The 17,174-nt window shown below is 40.1% G+C and overlaps 1 protein-coding gene across 1 annotated transcript in view; it reads right to left on the reverse strand.

Moving 5' to 3' along the window:
• The window catches only part of RASGRP3 (RAS guanyl releasing protein 3), a 58,365-nt gene extending 54,495 nt beyond the window's left edge, over positions 1-3,870 (reverse strand). The window contains exon 1 of the mRNA XM_053973274.1: positions 3,802-3,870. The gene's annotated coding sequence lies outside the window, so the exon portion shown is untranslated. The remainder of the gene's footprint in view (positions 1-3,801) is intronic.
• Positions 3,871-17,174: the final 13,304 nt, after the last annotated feature.

Raw genomic sequence — 17,174 nt, forward strand, 5'->3', positions numbered from 1 at the left:
GGGGAATGAGAGAATTTAAGGTAAAAAAATATATCTGCACTTTGGCATAAAGATTGATTTTAAAGAAGCTTTTTTAAAAATCCTTGCTTTTGCAACAGTACTTTTCTAGTCCACTAGAAGAGTAGGAAAGCAACCAAAGTAAAGTTAATGGCTTTTTCTGATAGCACAGAGACTTCTGGGAGAAACAGTCCATCTTCCATACACATATTGACCTTCACTCTTGTGCAGTAAGTTGGTGCAAAGCCTGCACATTTAATTCCCATTTGAGCTAAAGGATTTGTGTCAGCCTGAACAATTGTCACTGTTGTGGGTCGCTACTCATGCATGTAGAACATTGTGGTCTTCCCCTTAAACTTTTATCCACATTCTTCTGTTGTAAGCAGGACAGCTTTTGGGTTTTGGATAAGAGAAATGGTGAAATTAACATGCTGTGTTTGTAGTCAGACTAGATGATCTAATGACTCTGCCAGGCTTTACATTTTATCAGTCTGTTGAAGTAATTTTGCTTGAAATCAATGAGACTACCCATATGCTTAAGTTTAAGCACCTGCACAAATATTTTCACAAGTCAGGATGTTATTCAGCACATAGTTATGAGCTAGGTGTTTTTAGACATTATCAAAAAATTATTTGTTAACACTAACATTTTTGTTGTGTTGAACAGCTGCATCTCATTGTAGAATTATTTTGATGCTATCCAGTACTGAATGTTGATGTCTTAATGTGTTTTAACTGTGTTTCTTTTTGTGTTCCCTCTTCCCCAGCTCTGTTTTTTGAGTGAGACTACTGTAGACTGTACATGTGTTCTTGAAAAATCTTGCTTTGACTACTCCAAACACGTGTAATTCTCTGCTCTTATTTTTCCTGTAATGTTCGTGGGCCTGACTAAATGGTGACTTGGAGCACAAAGCTTCCTTGTAAGAGTGTCTGGTAGAGTAGAATAAGGGCTTAGAGAGAAATTAAGATACTTACACTGGAGCAATTGCATGAGGAATAATAAATCTTACTAAACCTGAACTAGCTTTGTAGGAAAGCATGGCATAACTTGTCACCCAAAGTGCATTACTTTTTAAGTCATGTGATTTTTCTTCAAGTCAGTCAACTTTCCTGGAACCAGAAATCCATACTGCCCACACAGTAGTGACAGCTGACTGAGGTACTTATTTTACAACCCTAAACCTCTTGAATTACCTGGTAAAATAATGTCAGGGTAGGAAGCATGTTAACCTCAACTTCCTTCTGGTATATCAAATTCTCATATTTAATTTTTAGCTTGGAGCTTTAATAATTGCAGCTCTGTTAATACTTGTGAACACTCAAAAGTGTTTACGTAGAAAGAATCTCCTGCAGAGTAATTAGACCCTAGCAGGTGATAAGATTTTATAAGGTGCTGGGGTGTAAATTTCATTCTAAGGCCTTCTGAAATCACAGAGTCACAGAATAAACTAGGCTGGAAAAAACCTTTGAGATCATTGAGTCCAACCTGTGACCTATCATTACCTTATCAGCTAAACCATGGCACTGAGTGTCTTATCAAGTCTTTTTTTAAACACCTCCAGGGACAGTGACTCAACCACTTCCCTGGGCAGCCCATTCCAGTGCCCAATCACTCTCTCAGTGAAGTATTTTTTCCTCATGGTTCTATCTTCAGGACAAAACCCTCCGTTTGCAAACGTTGAGCTCTTGAACATGTGAACTCTAGCAGTTTATAACCAAATCTTTATATGTGTGTGTTTATTAAGAGTATTAATTAGGGAATTTTTAAATACCATCTTAAAAATTAATTAGGGAATTCTCATTAACTAGGGAATTTTAGTACTACCATCTGTAGTATTTTTCCCAAAGGCAAATGTGAAAGTGCATCAGTATGTTTTTGATCACCTTTTCCTGTAAACTACAATGTAACTGGCTGATTTGTAAGTGATCTTCTCCTTATAGCTAAGGAAAGGTTTCTGTTTTGCTACATTCATGCAGTGGTACCAAGCTTTAAAAAAAATGTGGTGAGTCCTGCTGACCTGAATAAATAAATCTGAATGATAAGGTGTGTACTGTTTAGTTGTATTGCAGTCGCTGCACAACTGACATCTCATGGAAATGATTGTATTTATTCAACACCAGAAATTGCAATGCTTCCTAAATTTTTAAATTAAAACACTCTTTTTCTGTTGCTGCTTAGTTTTTTTGTGCAGGGCAATCAGTTACTGAAATTGAAAACAAGGACTGTTACCTGCGTGAGAGCGTGCTATGCTAGTTATTTAAATTACAGTCTAAAGAGCTTTCTCTTGCAAATATCTGTACAAGCTTCTAGTTTTACTGCCATTTTAGTCTTCACAAGACCAGGCTTATAACCACCTAGAACTACTGTAAATTACTGAGAATCACTGTAAATGCTGAGTACTTGGAAATTGGACAAAGAAAGGCCTGATCCTTTCCATGAGCCTTGGCTTCCATCTGCTTCATTGGAGCTGCTCCCTGGCACCTCCCTGGATCAGTTTCAGCTGACTGCTGCTGTTTACAATTGTCCTGTCGTGGCTTTTCACCTACATGGGTGACATCCTGCCTTGCTATCTTCACAATAGCAGACTCTGAACATAATAGCATCCTATGGGGATACAGTAGAATAACAACACATCACACTTCCTTTTTAGTCACCAGCAACCTTTTACCATAAACTGCTAATCCTAGACAACATCTGAATAACAAATTAATAATCTGAATAGCATATGCTTAGAGGTAATGTGTTAACACAAATGAGACTAATACAAAGGTTATTCTCATAGATCTTTCAAAGAAGATAAAATTTGTATGATGAAAACCTGAGTCTGTTATTCTACAGCTTCTATTCTGCTGCCTGCAAATCACAACAGCATTTCCTTTGTTAGAAGTGCAAAGGACAGGTTGAGAGTTGAAGAAATCACACACAATCTTAAAAAACTCAATTTTTCCATCTTAAAAGTCTGTCTTGTCGATGGTAACTCAGTGAATTAATATGGTCTGTACACTGATCTATCTTAAAATGGAGCTCTTTACACACTCAGTCAGGAGAGTGTGATATTGTGTATAGTATCTGAAAATCAGCAGATTAGAAATTTCCACTCATATTCTACTGTCAGTTTAAATTAGACCTCAGAATGGCAACATGTAGTATTGCAATGCAAGCAACAATGGATAATATATCTTGATTTGATATCTATATGTAGTATATTTTTGTATATATGCCTGCACACACACATGAATTACCTGTCATAATAAATTCTAAAACTCTAGAAACTTTCAGGTACTTTAATTCAGGCTAAGTTCCTACCTTCAAGTCTACATCATAAGACTGAATTATCTCAAAACTTGCACTATATACATTTTGATGTGTTTCTCTATTCCATATTAACACATCTTGTATAAATATATATTCCATATACGTCTCCCTCCCTCTGTATTTCTCTAAATCTATATTTTTAAATGAATGCAGAGTTGACATCATATTTTCCTTTGGGGCATACATTTACCATAACATTTCTCTAGTACTTAATCACAATCTGTAAGATGAACATGACACAAATCAGGAAAACAGCAGTTATGGCATGGATTTATGGCAAAGGCTTCTTTTGCTTAAGAAAAGTTCTGAGGAATCCATAAGTGAATTCAGATTTCTTTATCTAAAAATCAGACATCCTGCCAAACCTTTATCTAAAGGTCGGTTGCTATTCCTTCGCCAAAACTCATTCTTTTTTCATTTTCCAGCCTGGCCATACCTGAAAGGAGTGGAGCATGCAGCAAGCAGAAATGCCAGAAGGAGGCACTTACCTTAATTTGATAGGTATCCAACTGGCATCACTCTCGTTTTTTCAGAGTTCTTCTCAGGCTGTTGAGATGCTGAGGTTATTTGCTCCCAGCAGTGTCCTGCCCATGGCTCTCCCACTCAGCAGCCCTGGCAGGGCCCTGCAGAGAGAAGCAGGATTGTGCTCTGTTCCCTCCCAGCAGCTTCACTGAGGCTGGGGCTCCTTTGAGCTCAATTAGTTCTAGATTGTTTGGCTAAATGGCAGCCACACTTCCTTCTATTCTTTCCCAACTTAGTTTTCCTGCCTCCAGTGGTTCTTTTCCTTTCTTTGGACTATAAATAGGCCTGTCACAACACAGTGTATAGCACTAAGGAAGGCAGGAAATGCATTTAAACAAAGGAAAGATCTTAGGGGGTTTTGCCCTCCCCTGCCAATACAAGTGAAAGAATTTGATAGGGATTGGTCTGCAGACAGTTCTCTTTGCACGAGGAAATAACTTGCTCAAAAATATTCTAGGATGTCATCTTTTGTATTCCCCAAAAAAAAAAAAAAAAAAAAAAAAAAAAAAAAAAAAAAAAAAAAAAAAAAGAGGAGGCACAGCAGCAGTAGGCCTTACTCTTGAGTAATTATTACTTCTTTAAAGGATTTCATTATGGATAAATTTTTGAATTTCTTTGGGATTGTAGTGTTAGAAAAAGGAATTTTTTTTTTTTTTGCTTGGAAAAGAGGACAAAATTGGCTAACATGTTTTAAGAATGGTTAAGAATGATGTTTAAAGTCTATGAATCTTCATTTTGCCTGAGTACTCTCTTCCTCAGTGGAACTTATCCTGCAGACTAGAAGTGTTTAAGCAAACTAAGTGTGTTTACATGCAGGGAAACAGAATTGCTGTGCATGTATTCAATGAAGATGGCTGTGCAGCTATAGCTCTTAGATAGCAACTATATAGGAAATCCTCAAATATGTTCCATGAATTAATTTGAGAAAAAGAATTATTTTGATATGCTTTTTTTAAAATCAGAACTTCTAATTTAATTATTTTCAGCTTAGTGGTCTCAAAAATACATACCGAGCTTCCAAGACTCTCTCAAGCTTGAAAAAAAGAAATTAATGATTTTCACCTTATACTCAGTTAAGATGGGAATATAGTGTGGTATTTCTTTATCCCTTTGCCCTATCCCGACATTTTCTGTTGTTAAGGGTACATGCCTTTCCTTCACTTTATATAAATTAAGTAAATAGCTGTAAAAAACCTTTCTGCTGCTTTTTACATTGGTAGTTTTTATGTTACCAATAAAAGAAGACCCTAATGCATGGTTTGGGATTGGTGATTATTTTAGTGGGAAGGTAGAGACTTGAAAGACAGCTGTTGCTATGTGGATGAAAAATCTTTCTTCTGTTTGAGATTTGTATCTGAAATATACAGATGAGGGGTCAGGCTGAAAGTGGTGAGAGTTAAGGACCTGTGGCACTTAAGGAATTTGGAGAATGTTAAACCTTTTGTTTCAGACATTATGTAGGCAAGGATCATGATTGTTAGCCAGTATGCTGTTTGGTATACCAACGAGTAAATCTGTGTTAACCTTAGGTAGACTACATGATGCCAGAGTAATTTATATAAAAGTCATCTTCAGGAAAGTGCCTGCCTTGTTGACAACTTTGCAAAGATTCTGTCTGCCTTTACAAGAATGTGACTGTTTATGAAAAAGAAGGGACATACTAGTGGTGTATGAATAAACATTGTTGATTTTTTGAGAATTAGTAGTAACCCAGGACCAAGGTTTTCCTTGAAAGTGCCTTTTAAAATAAAGTTAAACCAAAATGGAATGCTTCAAGCAAAACTCCGTTCAAAAGCAATAATTTAATTTATAGAAGGACCTGAAACTTATGATATTTACAGTACTTTTTTCTTGTGTTAATAATCATATTTATCTGACTAAGAGAAATATAATTCTTTGTAGTGAACAGTGGATCAAATACCAACTTCAGTTGAAACATGGAACCAGATTTTGCTTAAAAGACTCTGTCATGGAGATGACTGAAGGCAAGCCAGTCTTTCTGGCTCTTTTGGACCTCAGACCAAGGCTGAAGGATTGACAATGTGTAAGAGTTGATTGAGCAGCTGTGGAATAGGCCTTACCAACTCTGTTTCTGCAAAACTGGTCTCCCTCCATGGTATAACAGCACTGAAATGCAAAGCTGCTTAGCACTAAAAAACTTGCACATACCTTTATTCAGATGTAGTTGAGTTGAAATCTTAAATCCTCTCAATGTAACTAGTGCTCACAGACTTGAATTTGCATCACACGTGCTCTGTGTGCTGTTAGCACCAAGCAGTGCCAGAGCCTTGGAGAGGCTTAGTCTGGAATAGCTGCTTGCTGTGTGTCAGCACCGTGCCAGTAGAGCCCAATTGCACAAGACTGCTTGCACTGATTTTGCTGGTAGCCTTTCTTTCAAAACCACACACATTTTTTTCTCAGTGTCATTCAAAACATCTCTAAACATTAAAAATAGATTGCAAAATTAAAGCAGAATTATTCTCCTCAGTTCTTCTGACTTTGCACGCTGGAAGAAATTCTCACCCGGTGTGCAAACTTTCTCACTCCCACTTTACCATTTCAGTCTGGAGAAGAATGTGTCTTGAAAGAGTTTTCACTACAGACTTTCCCATGGGAATTGATCAGGTAGCTGGTGAAGCCACAAGAGAGTTTGGAGCAGGGTGAGAAATTGTTCCTAAGGGCAGATGCTTGTAAAGTGCAGTGAATTTTCCCCATGTCAAAGCTGAAGAGATGTATTTTCTCTGTGTGTCTCATTTTTACTCATCCTTATGCATTAGCCTCTAGGAAAAACATGAGCAGATACAGGTAACACTGTGGTGTCCAGAACTTTTGAGATGTGCTTGGTCCCCTGGAATTCAAAGCAGTTCATTTACATTCCGTGCCCTGAAAATACATGCATATGTGCACGTGTTACAGGCATAAACAAACTCTTTTCAGCGAGTTCTGTGTGCAGATGCAGCTTCTTCAAAGTAAAGAGAATCATAAATTCCTCACCACAGGATAATTAAGACTGAGTTATCACATGGCAGCTTGTCAAAAGCACTGCTTTTTGCTGGACATCCCAGAAGGGCTTTGCACAAATAATATTGATTTCTACCACTGAGCTGCAAAACATGAATTTAGATGCATTAATATGCTCTCCCCTCACCACTTCCCCTCCCCCCTCCCTCTGTGCTGATTGCCCTGCTAGTTTTATCTCTGCATCTGGCTTTTAACAATTAGAATGCTAACAGTGGTGTCCAAATTCCATGAAAGCTGAATATGGAAGATTCTCAGTACAGCTTCCAAAATAAAAAGCTGAACTACCTGAACCTTCTCCTCTGCTTTTATGCTGCCCCTCCCTTGGGCTGCTGAGCAGCATTGTGTAATGCCACTCTTTCCACTGACATCAGTGGGAATGGGTTTGACATCAATTCAACATGAGCAGGGAAGCACACTTTAGTGCCTGTAATTCATTAAGTAGCTTGAATTCCTTATTCTGTTATTCCTGTCCCTCTTACCTCCTCAGTTGTCTCCTTGCCTTCACTTTTCATTGCCTCGTGGAATATGTTGCAAGAAATTACATAACTTTTCCTGGTAAAACTATAAAATTATACAGAGGAAGAAACAAAGAACTAGTTTTTGTCTTCTATAGCTCTTGTTTAGTCTACCTGACTTAACACCATGAAAATCACTTGTCTCAGTAATACTAAGTAAATTATAAAGACTTTCATTTTGATTTCTGATACCGTTAAATACAGATGGTCTTTCTGGACTGCAGCACAGGCTGTGGGCCAGATCCCCAGCTTCTACACATTGGGGTTGCTTCATAAGCTTCAGTGGAGTGACACTGATTTGAGCTGCCTGAGGAATCCTGCCAATGAGTTTTAAAGTATCTGTGCCAATTCACAGCAGCTGAGGAGCTGTGAGTTTAAGGGCCTTTCTAATTGTAACTTATGTTCACTGCATAGAAGATTTATTGGTTTTCTCCCTTCTGCCACTCAAGCAAATCGTCAAAACATAGACACATCCCAAAAGATCTGCTGCTTACAGCCATGGGGCAAGGTGAAGAAATGTTCATGGTGATCTTAAAAAAAGTAAAGGAAAACCACAGGTCAGACTCAGGCTGTGTGTCAGCATACAAGCAGAGAAGACTGATTGTCTCCCTGTATGTTTGTGGCCTCCTGAGTTTAGCACAGCTGGGGGCTGTAATCCCTCATGCCATAACCTATCTCTCTGTGCTTTTGCTTGGTTGTGTGGTCATGAAGGGTGACCACAAATAGAAGTCTAATTTATTCTTCACCTGCTTGCTTACCAAAACAGAATGCATATTTTTTCATTCCGTATGTTAAAGAACATGCCTCAAACCTGATAGCAGCATAATAGTAAAGATTAAAAGTTAAAAATTCCCTTACAGAATGTTGAATTCTTAAGGCCCAGACCTTCTGTACGTCCCCAACACCTTTCTCTGTGATTGATTTCTCTACAAACAATCAGGAGTTAAAAGTTTTTAGGGGTGTGATGGCAGCAGGAAATATTATCTCCATGGTATTGATGGGGAAATAGAGTAATTTGCCAAAGGTCTAACAGGAAGTAATACTTTTATTTGGAAAGCTTGCGCTGTTTGTTTTTTCTGCTTTTAATCTTTCTTTTTTTTTTAGTTGTATTTTGTGTTTCTCCTGTTATGTTTTCAGTCACATCTTTATATCAAGGTTCTTTGTATGCTACTTCTGTCCTGCTCAGGGTGTGTGTAATTTGGTTTGCTTCCAGACAGCTGACAATTTCATGTTGTTTCCACTTGTAAAATTGTCATATAAGTATCCATGTTCTTTCTTTTCCCCTGGTGAGAAGCTGCTACAAACAACTGCACATTTCAGCACTGTTTGGCAAAACTTTCCTTTGTGCCACCATCCTCCAAAAATGTCAACACTGTTGCTGCAGGGCAGCAGGTGGTGTTTTGTTCCAGGAATTTTAAAGGGGCTACATAAAATTTCAACAAGTTCTTGGACTGTCAGAAATTATCTTGAGCAGGTTCTTCTGGAAATGCCTATCTTTGTGGGTGGTGTCTCTGCTCTCCTGACTGCTCAGGATGCCATGCCAGAAATCCCCATTCCTGATGGCATCCTGTGTTTGTACAGGGTGGGCAGCTGCTCTCACTGTTACTAGTGTTATCTCATTTATTTGCATACTTTTTCCACCTCTATCCATCTTATTTTCTCATTTGATACCTCTATTGAGAGAAAGCCTTTTTACAGCACTTGGCTCAGCAAGGTGCCCGTTTTTGACTCCCAAACACTATGACTCAAAGGTATTAGTAATGGGTAGATGACCTCAGGCAATAGAGTCCTGCACTTCAAACTTTAGATCTTTTCTACTCTTTCATTTATTATAATGTGTGTCTTTTAGAATTGAAGTTTCCAAGGGAAAAAAGTGGGAAAGCACACAGCAGTGACAATTTTTTTCCTCCTTTGTATATAATGTATTAAAGAAAGAGTGATAATACGTTTTACAGCTAATGCAAAAATACAGCTGGCAAAAATGCTTCCTACAGGAATTGATTGACTTTTTCATGGTTGCTAGAAGCTGTGTGTACATAATTTTACTTATCCTCAGAGTCAGATATAGATTAGGGAAGAAAATATTTTAAAATGGCTAAAATATTTCTGCTTTTTGTTTTGGTTATGAAATTAGGTTCTTATTTACACTAGTTTCACTTACTTATAGTTCATTGACCAAGATGAGTTACTTCCCCCATATGTCTGTATGAATTTATTCTCCTGGTTTCCTTTGCCACTATGCCAAGAGGCGAAACCAACTGCTAACCAAACACTTTTGGATTTCAAGGTGTTGATTTCCTGCATCTGCCAGAGCAGGAGAGACAGGTTAAGTTGTGCTAAATGTCTTTGTGTGAGTTTATGGAAAGATTGCAGCCCAAGACTCTTTGCTGCCATTTGAAGTAGGGCAGTCTGTTCTAAATGGCTTTTGGGAGTATTGTTGTGCAGTTCTTTGTTGGAGCCTGAGTCGTGCTTGCAAACTTGTGCTCTTCTGCTAGAGTGGTGTGTTGAACACCAGAAATCCTACCAGAACATGTGTGAGGAGGGGAAGTGACTAATTTGATTGCCACAAGGTGACATTTCTTCAGTGCCAAATCTCTCTCCCTTGCACCTGTCTTGAGAGCAGACGACTGCTGCAGTCTCCTCTTCTAAAAGGAAGAGGAAGAGCTGCTCCACCACGATTCCCATCAAGTGCTGTGATAGCTGTCACCTCCTGGCTGGTCCCGGCTGGAGGGCAAGCCCCCCCCACCACCCTGAACAGGACTAATGTTAGAGAGAGTCCCGAATCACAAGGTTTATTCAGTGACATCAAGGATCACAGTGGATATCTCTTTTGTTATGTTGGGAAGATGAGTGTCTGTTCCTTTTTTTATTCAGGAATTGTTCCAGAGCAGTTAGTGCTTTCCCTGTCTCCTTGTCCTGCCTGTACGAGCTAGATTTACATGAGCTAGACCAGCTGTTCTCAGCCTGGGGTAGGAATTTTGTTATGCAGGGAGATTAAGCAATTTATTTTTCATGCATCAGGAAGAGCCCTCGGAGTGTTAGTCAGCTGGACCTGTTAGGTGACAACTTCTACCTTGGACTAATGGCTGTTTTTAAAATAGCCATTGTTACACTTAGCTCTGCAGGAAACTTTCAACTTCTAGCATGCTTTTATGCTGATTTTGGGCTCAGGCTGTTCCGGGGCTTCCCGTTTCTCCCGTTGCAGAAACACAAATTCTGTCCTCTTGGAGCTGTTTCTTAAGACCACTGTTTGCCTCCCGGAGCTGAGGCTTTTGTTAACTTTCCTTAAAGGGGACCATGGTGGCACAGCAGGTGCTGCGCTGACCTCTAGTGACAGGTCAGGAGGACAGAAAGTATCTTTGCTGTGCAAACCCGCCAACAGCAGCTTCCCTCGGAGCATCCCCCTTTCCTGGAGTGTTTAGCCCAAACAAATCCTAAGGGCTTAATCTTTCCTACAGTATCTCCAAGCTTTTACAATATTTGCCTAAATTTCTATCCAGTTGTTGAACAGCTGCTGAACAGCTCAGTTGTTGAACAGCTGAGTCCAGAGATCTGGACTCAGATCTTCTGCTGGCTGTGATATGCCAGAATTCTAGTAACTTTTATTAATACTTATTAATTAAAAAATGAACACATTTTGCAAGCTGATGATACTCTATTCAATTTAAAACCCTACAATAAAATTATTTATATGAAGATAACTCTTGAAACCCAGAGTTTAAGAAGCTTGTTTTGACGCTAACAATTTGCCTTTTAACTACGTTTCAGTCCATATGTCTTGTTGTCAACAGAGGAGTTGGAATGGTTCAGTGAGATGCTACTTGTTATGAAACACAGAGAAAAAGTTTATAATTAGCAAGTGTCTCTAGGGTTGCTAGATCTCCTTCAAAAGGTTTTGGACACTTCATGCCTCACAGTTTTAAATGGTTTTAATTTTTTAAATTTTGAAGTGTTAGAAAATCACCTATAAAGTGGGAGCTGAGTTACTCCCTGTGTGAGTCACTGAAGTCAGTTGAGTGCACCAAAAATTGAATTTTGAACCAAAATTAGGTGGGACAGTCTTGATATTAACAGATACTGTCAACTGTTCTTGTACTGAAGAATGAAGAGATGACAGTGGAAATCACAGGGAACTAAACCAGAGTCAATAGAAGAATAAGGGACTCAAAGAGACACTGCAGGGACCTTTTGTTTGGCCTGCCCTTGAGACTGGTAGATCATGTGCAAGAGGCTCTTGTTCTAGGTCCTTGCTCTTGAGTCCTGGATGCTCCTGGGTCTCTAGGACCTGTTTTGAGTCAGGTGTTTAGACAGGGAAAATACCCCTAGTGTTAGATTCTCCTAGACTATTGTCCTTGGGGTACACATTTGCAAGTGTTTTGTTAGGTCTCATATATGGTAGATGTAATGTGTTTAGCAAACCCTCAAACATAAACTGAATTTTACTGGATGAGGTAAGGGCCATATTGGCTAAGAATAGTTATTGCTGCCTTCTGGTGAAATAACCCAACACCAGAACTATTACCAGATGCGAAATTAAAATATATGTCTGAATGCACTATGCACTCAGCAGTGAAATCCTCAAAAGCTCCCTATCATCTGCTTTGGTTTATCTCCAATGTGCTACAATGAACCAACATCACAATCAGTAATACAGCTAATGTAGTTCCTTTTTTTTTTCCTTAGCAGCCTAAGGGTATTTAAAAATACTAATTCTCCTTAAAAAAAAAAAAAAAAAAACCACCAAAAAACCTATAATCATGAGCAAATGTGAATGAAAATTCCATGTTCATTCAGCTCACTGTTGTGCAAAGCAAAGGATTTCCCTTTCCTGTCTTAGTTTTGAAACTTCCTTATTCTATGTTTGCTGTTCAGCTCAGTTTGGTGATGCTGCAGGCCAAAGAACACATTCATTGCTAAAGGCATGTTGGAAATTTCTTGCTTATGGTAAAAGAAGGACAAAGATGTCACATCTCTCTGGGTAGTTTTGCTACTTGGTGGTGGTGGCTTCTATTCCTGTGAGGAGAGGGATCACTGTGAGGGAAACGATCGGTTTACCTTGGCGGAAGGTTTTCCTAAGTACCGGAGAGGAGCTATCAATTTCACCACATGCCAAATCTTTATTTAGAGACTGAAAACTACTTTTGTGGCCTCCAATGCCAATGAACAGGAAGGATGGGATACATGAGATGCTGAGGCTTTGGATCATGAGCAAATGACAGGATGTACTGGAGGCAAATAGCAAAAGAAGGACTTCGGTGAAGACATCTCCTGGAAAGAGGTATCAAATGGAACAGAAAGTGGGGAATGCCCTTGTGCCCAGAGATGAGCTGGGTGGCTGCCTGCAGCAAGGACAGGTGTGTCACATCCTGAGAAGGGACTACCCTGATAACAGTAAAGTTTCATTCAGTTTTAGTTGAAAACAGACAATATCCTGCTGGGGATTTTGGAACATGTCTTACCCACTCTTCTGGGCAGCTACTGCCTGGATGAGAAGTGGCAGAAATTGAATTTTTAATGTGAAAGAAACAAAAAAATCTGCTTAGCTGCACTCAAATTTTTTCTGCCAGAGACATTCCTCATTAAACACACATGGTGGGATTTTTTTTCAAAAGAGTTTGGCACAGCCTTTTCCCTGTTCCCACTGGAATCCATGTAGGTGCCACAGGTTTCAGTGGGAGGAGAGCTAAATCAATACGGAGTGCTTTGGAAAAATGCAGCTCAGAATGGATCCTGGCAGCCTGAGTAGATAGGGATTGGAGGTGATGCTGAAATTGTCACGTAGAGATTTTCCATGCTGGCTAGCATTATCCTCTCCATCCTCCTCAGTTCAGAGCTAATGGAAAGCAGTGTGTGGCAAAGCATGACTTGAGGGGAAGGGAAAGTCAGTGCTGAATAAAATAAGAATATCCTAATTTCCTCCCTCCTCTGTGTCTTTTATCAGGACAAAAATTGCAGAACTTCCCTCTTCCTGAGGTTGCCATTTAACTCTTCAAGAACATATGGGGTAATTGCAAGCAACAGTGCACATTGTGCATACTGCTCCTTCTAGATGGGATTCTCCTGACGTGGGCTGAGCAGGCTGGTGCTCTGTTCTCTCCAAAGTGCACCTGGCACATGCTCAGGTGTGGGAGAAGTAGGAGAGGAGGTCGTGTTCCCTCTGTCCCCTTACCTACCTCACATAAGGACAGGCCACAGAGGCTGCTGTGCCAGGTCACATGGAAATATCTAGCTTGAAAGTGACCTCTGGAGGCCCCTAATGCAATCTCCTACCTCTGGCAGGGAAAACTTCAGAGTTCAGTGAGGTTGTTCAGGTGCTGAGGCACAGCAGTAATTTCTCCAGTCTAGAGGGGAAAGAGCAAAGTGAACACAGGCCTCAGATGTATGTGGGGCAAAACATGCAGCCTGAAGATTGTCAAAATACCCATCTGGTGATCCAGTGGTCTTGAAGGAAACCTGACATAGCTGACATCCTAAAATCTCTTACTAATACAGGTTGTCACAGGATAATCTTGTTTCATTACATGTTCTCTTTTTGGCACACGGGCACTGAAGTGGTAAAGGTTGGTGAGGAGCAAAGTGGTCTTTGGATTCAAGACCTTGCACAGCTGTGCCAGCTGTGGAGGTGGTACCCTCGATGGGTCCAGATTTTCTAGTCCTGCTGTTGTGTGAGGTTATTCCTGGAGCTGAAAGTAGTGATAGTAGGCCAGTCCTGTAGCAGCCTCTGTTACTCTCACAAGATGCCACCCATTGAGAAACCTTCAGCATGTGGCTGATCTTCCTCATTCCCTCAGTTATTCTGCTTCTCTTTTGGATGCATCGCGTTCAGCTTCCCTAGGTAAATTTCAGATCTTCTGATAGAAAAAGCTATACAAATACCAAATAATCATAGAATCACAGAATCAAGCAGTTTGAAAAAGACCTCTGAGATCATTGAGTCCAACCTATGATCAAACATCACCATGTGAACTGGACCATGGCACTGAGTGCCACATCCAGTCTTTCCTTAAACACTTCCAGGGACGGGGACTACACCAGTCATGGTCTCAGAAGTGAACAACAGCCTCTGTTACACACAGTAATTCACCCCTTCTTTGCTTGAATGGCTCCTCAGTAACTCCCTTGGCCTGCTTGGTGTTAAAAGAGGCCTCAGCACGCACAAACTGCCCTTCAAAGTGGGTGGCATTGTTAAAAGAACAATACTGGAGCGTCTTCTAGAGGCAGCAGCAGGGTTCCTGAGTTTGCCGTGCACTTTGAAGGAATGCACTGTTGTCTAATTGCTGCCCAGATCAGGCCTGTGACATGCTCTAATTGGGTCTGTCACCTTTCTTTCTGAGGAATTAGGAAAGTGCCAAAGCCAGGAGCCCCTCTGCTGCCAAACTCAGATTCAACCCACACGAGGGTAATGATCAATGTGAGCTAATAGGTCATGACAACTCCTTCGGTGCCTTTAGCATTCTAGGACTTCCTGACATTCCTTAGTCAGGAATTTACTTGAGTATGTCAGTTGCCACTGCCACTAGCAGTGATGACTAATAATGATGACTATTTGTCATCACTGTGAGTTCTGTCTCTTGGATCCAAATGATCTGTCCAGCTGTGAGAGTTTTTTTTCCCAAGGAATGTTAGTGTTCACTTTGATAGTTTTAACACTGGCTAATTTTTTCACTGAATAGCATCCCAACATGAAAGTATCTGTTCATACCAAATATCTTTCTAGCTGAAATGCACATAACTCCAGTTCCATAGTAACTTCATTCTCATTAACATGCAGCATTAAAAGGGAACTAGCAGAATTCAGTTCTACCATGTCAGCAATTTCATTTTTTGTAGCAAGGAAATGTCTGCCTGAAAAAGGACTGATTTTTTTAGAGGATCCATATATAAAGTATTGGTGCCATTTGGTATAAATTGTAATCAGTTCCAGATTGTGCTGTACTCAGAAACTTGAATCATGGAACTGTACGTGGTGGTTTCTGTATTTTGAAGGCTCTCACCTAAACCGCAGCTCTTGTAACAACTAAAATGGCTACACCCATGGTGTCCAATCCCTTGTCTTAATCATGTTAAGAAAATATTTGTTTAACTATGAATCAAAATTGTATTCCTAAGCCCTGCAGCTTTTCAGGTGAAATGACAGAACCAGCCTTGCTATACTGGGGCAAAGTAGGTGGGCTCCAGAGGCTGAATTTCACTTAATTCCTTCAATTGTGGTTCCTTTGTCAAAGCATTTCTGAAGGCCTGGAGCCAGGCAATGTGGAATACTAAGCACTGGGATGTAAGTGGGATTTAGGCTGCTTGGTCTGCCTTTGGCTCCCTGCATGTGTTTTAAGGCATATTAGAGGTACAAAGAGGTGGAAGGGAAAGGCACAAGCACGCACAAAGTCTGCTGCTTATACAGTGTCTGTGATTGATAGAAGTGTATGGCTGTAATGAGCACATGGCTACTGAACCAGCAGAACGTTTCAAGCTTCATTCAGGGCTTGGGTCAACTGCTGCCCTTTTGAATTAGGTAGGGGACATGGAAGATGGCTGGACACACCAAAAAGTTTTTTGAGAATTGCTGCCAACAGAAACTGAGAGGCGAAGAGATGGTTTAGGTTTGCTGGGGGATTTGTTTTCCATGGAACCAGCATAAGCCATCACTCTGAACATACTGGTAGCTTTCAATGCTGTGACCAATTTCAACCATATCTATAAGGCAAACTAGAGCAAAAGGCCAGCACAATCTGAGGTCTGTGAAGTTTGATGAACAGCTAGAGACAAATAATCCAACTAATCCTCCCTGCTGAGAGCATGGACAATATCTAGTTTGGCAGCAGTTGTGCCAATGTGTCTGCCTCTGTCAGCCTGTCCTGGCACTCACACCTGCAAACAGGTGCTACCTGTGTATGGATTGATGGAGTACTGGGATGGTGAAAATCTGAGGCTGGGGTGAGAGCTGCAGTGGTGGCTTGGGACCTAGGCTGTCTTACAGAGATGAACACAACTGGTTACTGAAGCAGGAGGAGGTGGGAGTCAGGAGAGCACTGTCTTGTCTATGAATTTTCATGGTGGCTGAAAGCAGCCCAGGGCTCATCCTGAATGAACCCTGGTTGAAAGGTTGTAACTGTGACCTTGCTCTTTATTAAGATTTTAGGATTAACTTAAGCAGGACAACCGAGAGCTCTTTAGTTACAGCATTCACTAATAAGACTAGACCTTCCCTCCTTCTTCCTTAACCACAGCAGGTAAGCAAGAATTATTTTTGTGAGTGTAATTATAGACCAGCTCTAGTGTTTGTAATCCACCTCTTTTTGACTAGAAGAGTAACTGGCCCTCCACCCTCTCCTGCCTAATTCAAGAAAAGTAGAGAGTTCAGCACTTCACAAAGAATCTCTTCCCTAAAGATGCCCCTTTCCAGAGTTTTATTGAGAATGTTTTAATGCATTTTGACAGTATCTCCACTAGTCCTAGTGTCAGGTTCCAGCAGACAGAGAAAAGGGTCCTGGGAAGGACAGATGCTACTGCACATTTACAGTCACATGGACTTTAGAAAGATCTACTGCAGTGTGCAGAACTGAAAGGGATAGAACTTATGCTATTTTTGGTTCAGTAGTTGACCTGAATATTGGAAAATAAATTTTATTCAGAATCAAAACAAGTTTTGATTTTTTTTTTTTTTTTTTTTTTTGTGAAATGAGAAATAATAACCTAATTTTTGGACAATTGGACTGAATTTAAAAATCTCAAGTTATCCTTCTCCTTTTAATGCAGGACTGGTCTAAAAGACACAGCAAACCATTTCATTTGAAAAATATGAAAAG

Source organism: Vidua macroura, chromosome 3 (assembly GCF_024509145.1).
Source record: "Vidua macroura isolate BioBank_ID:100142 chromosome 3, ASM2450914v1, whole genome shotgun sequence".
Taxonomy (NCBI): domain Eukaryota; kingdom Metazoa; phylum Chordata; class Aves; order Passeriformes; family Viduidae; genus Vidua; species Vidua macroura.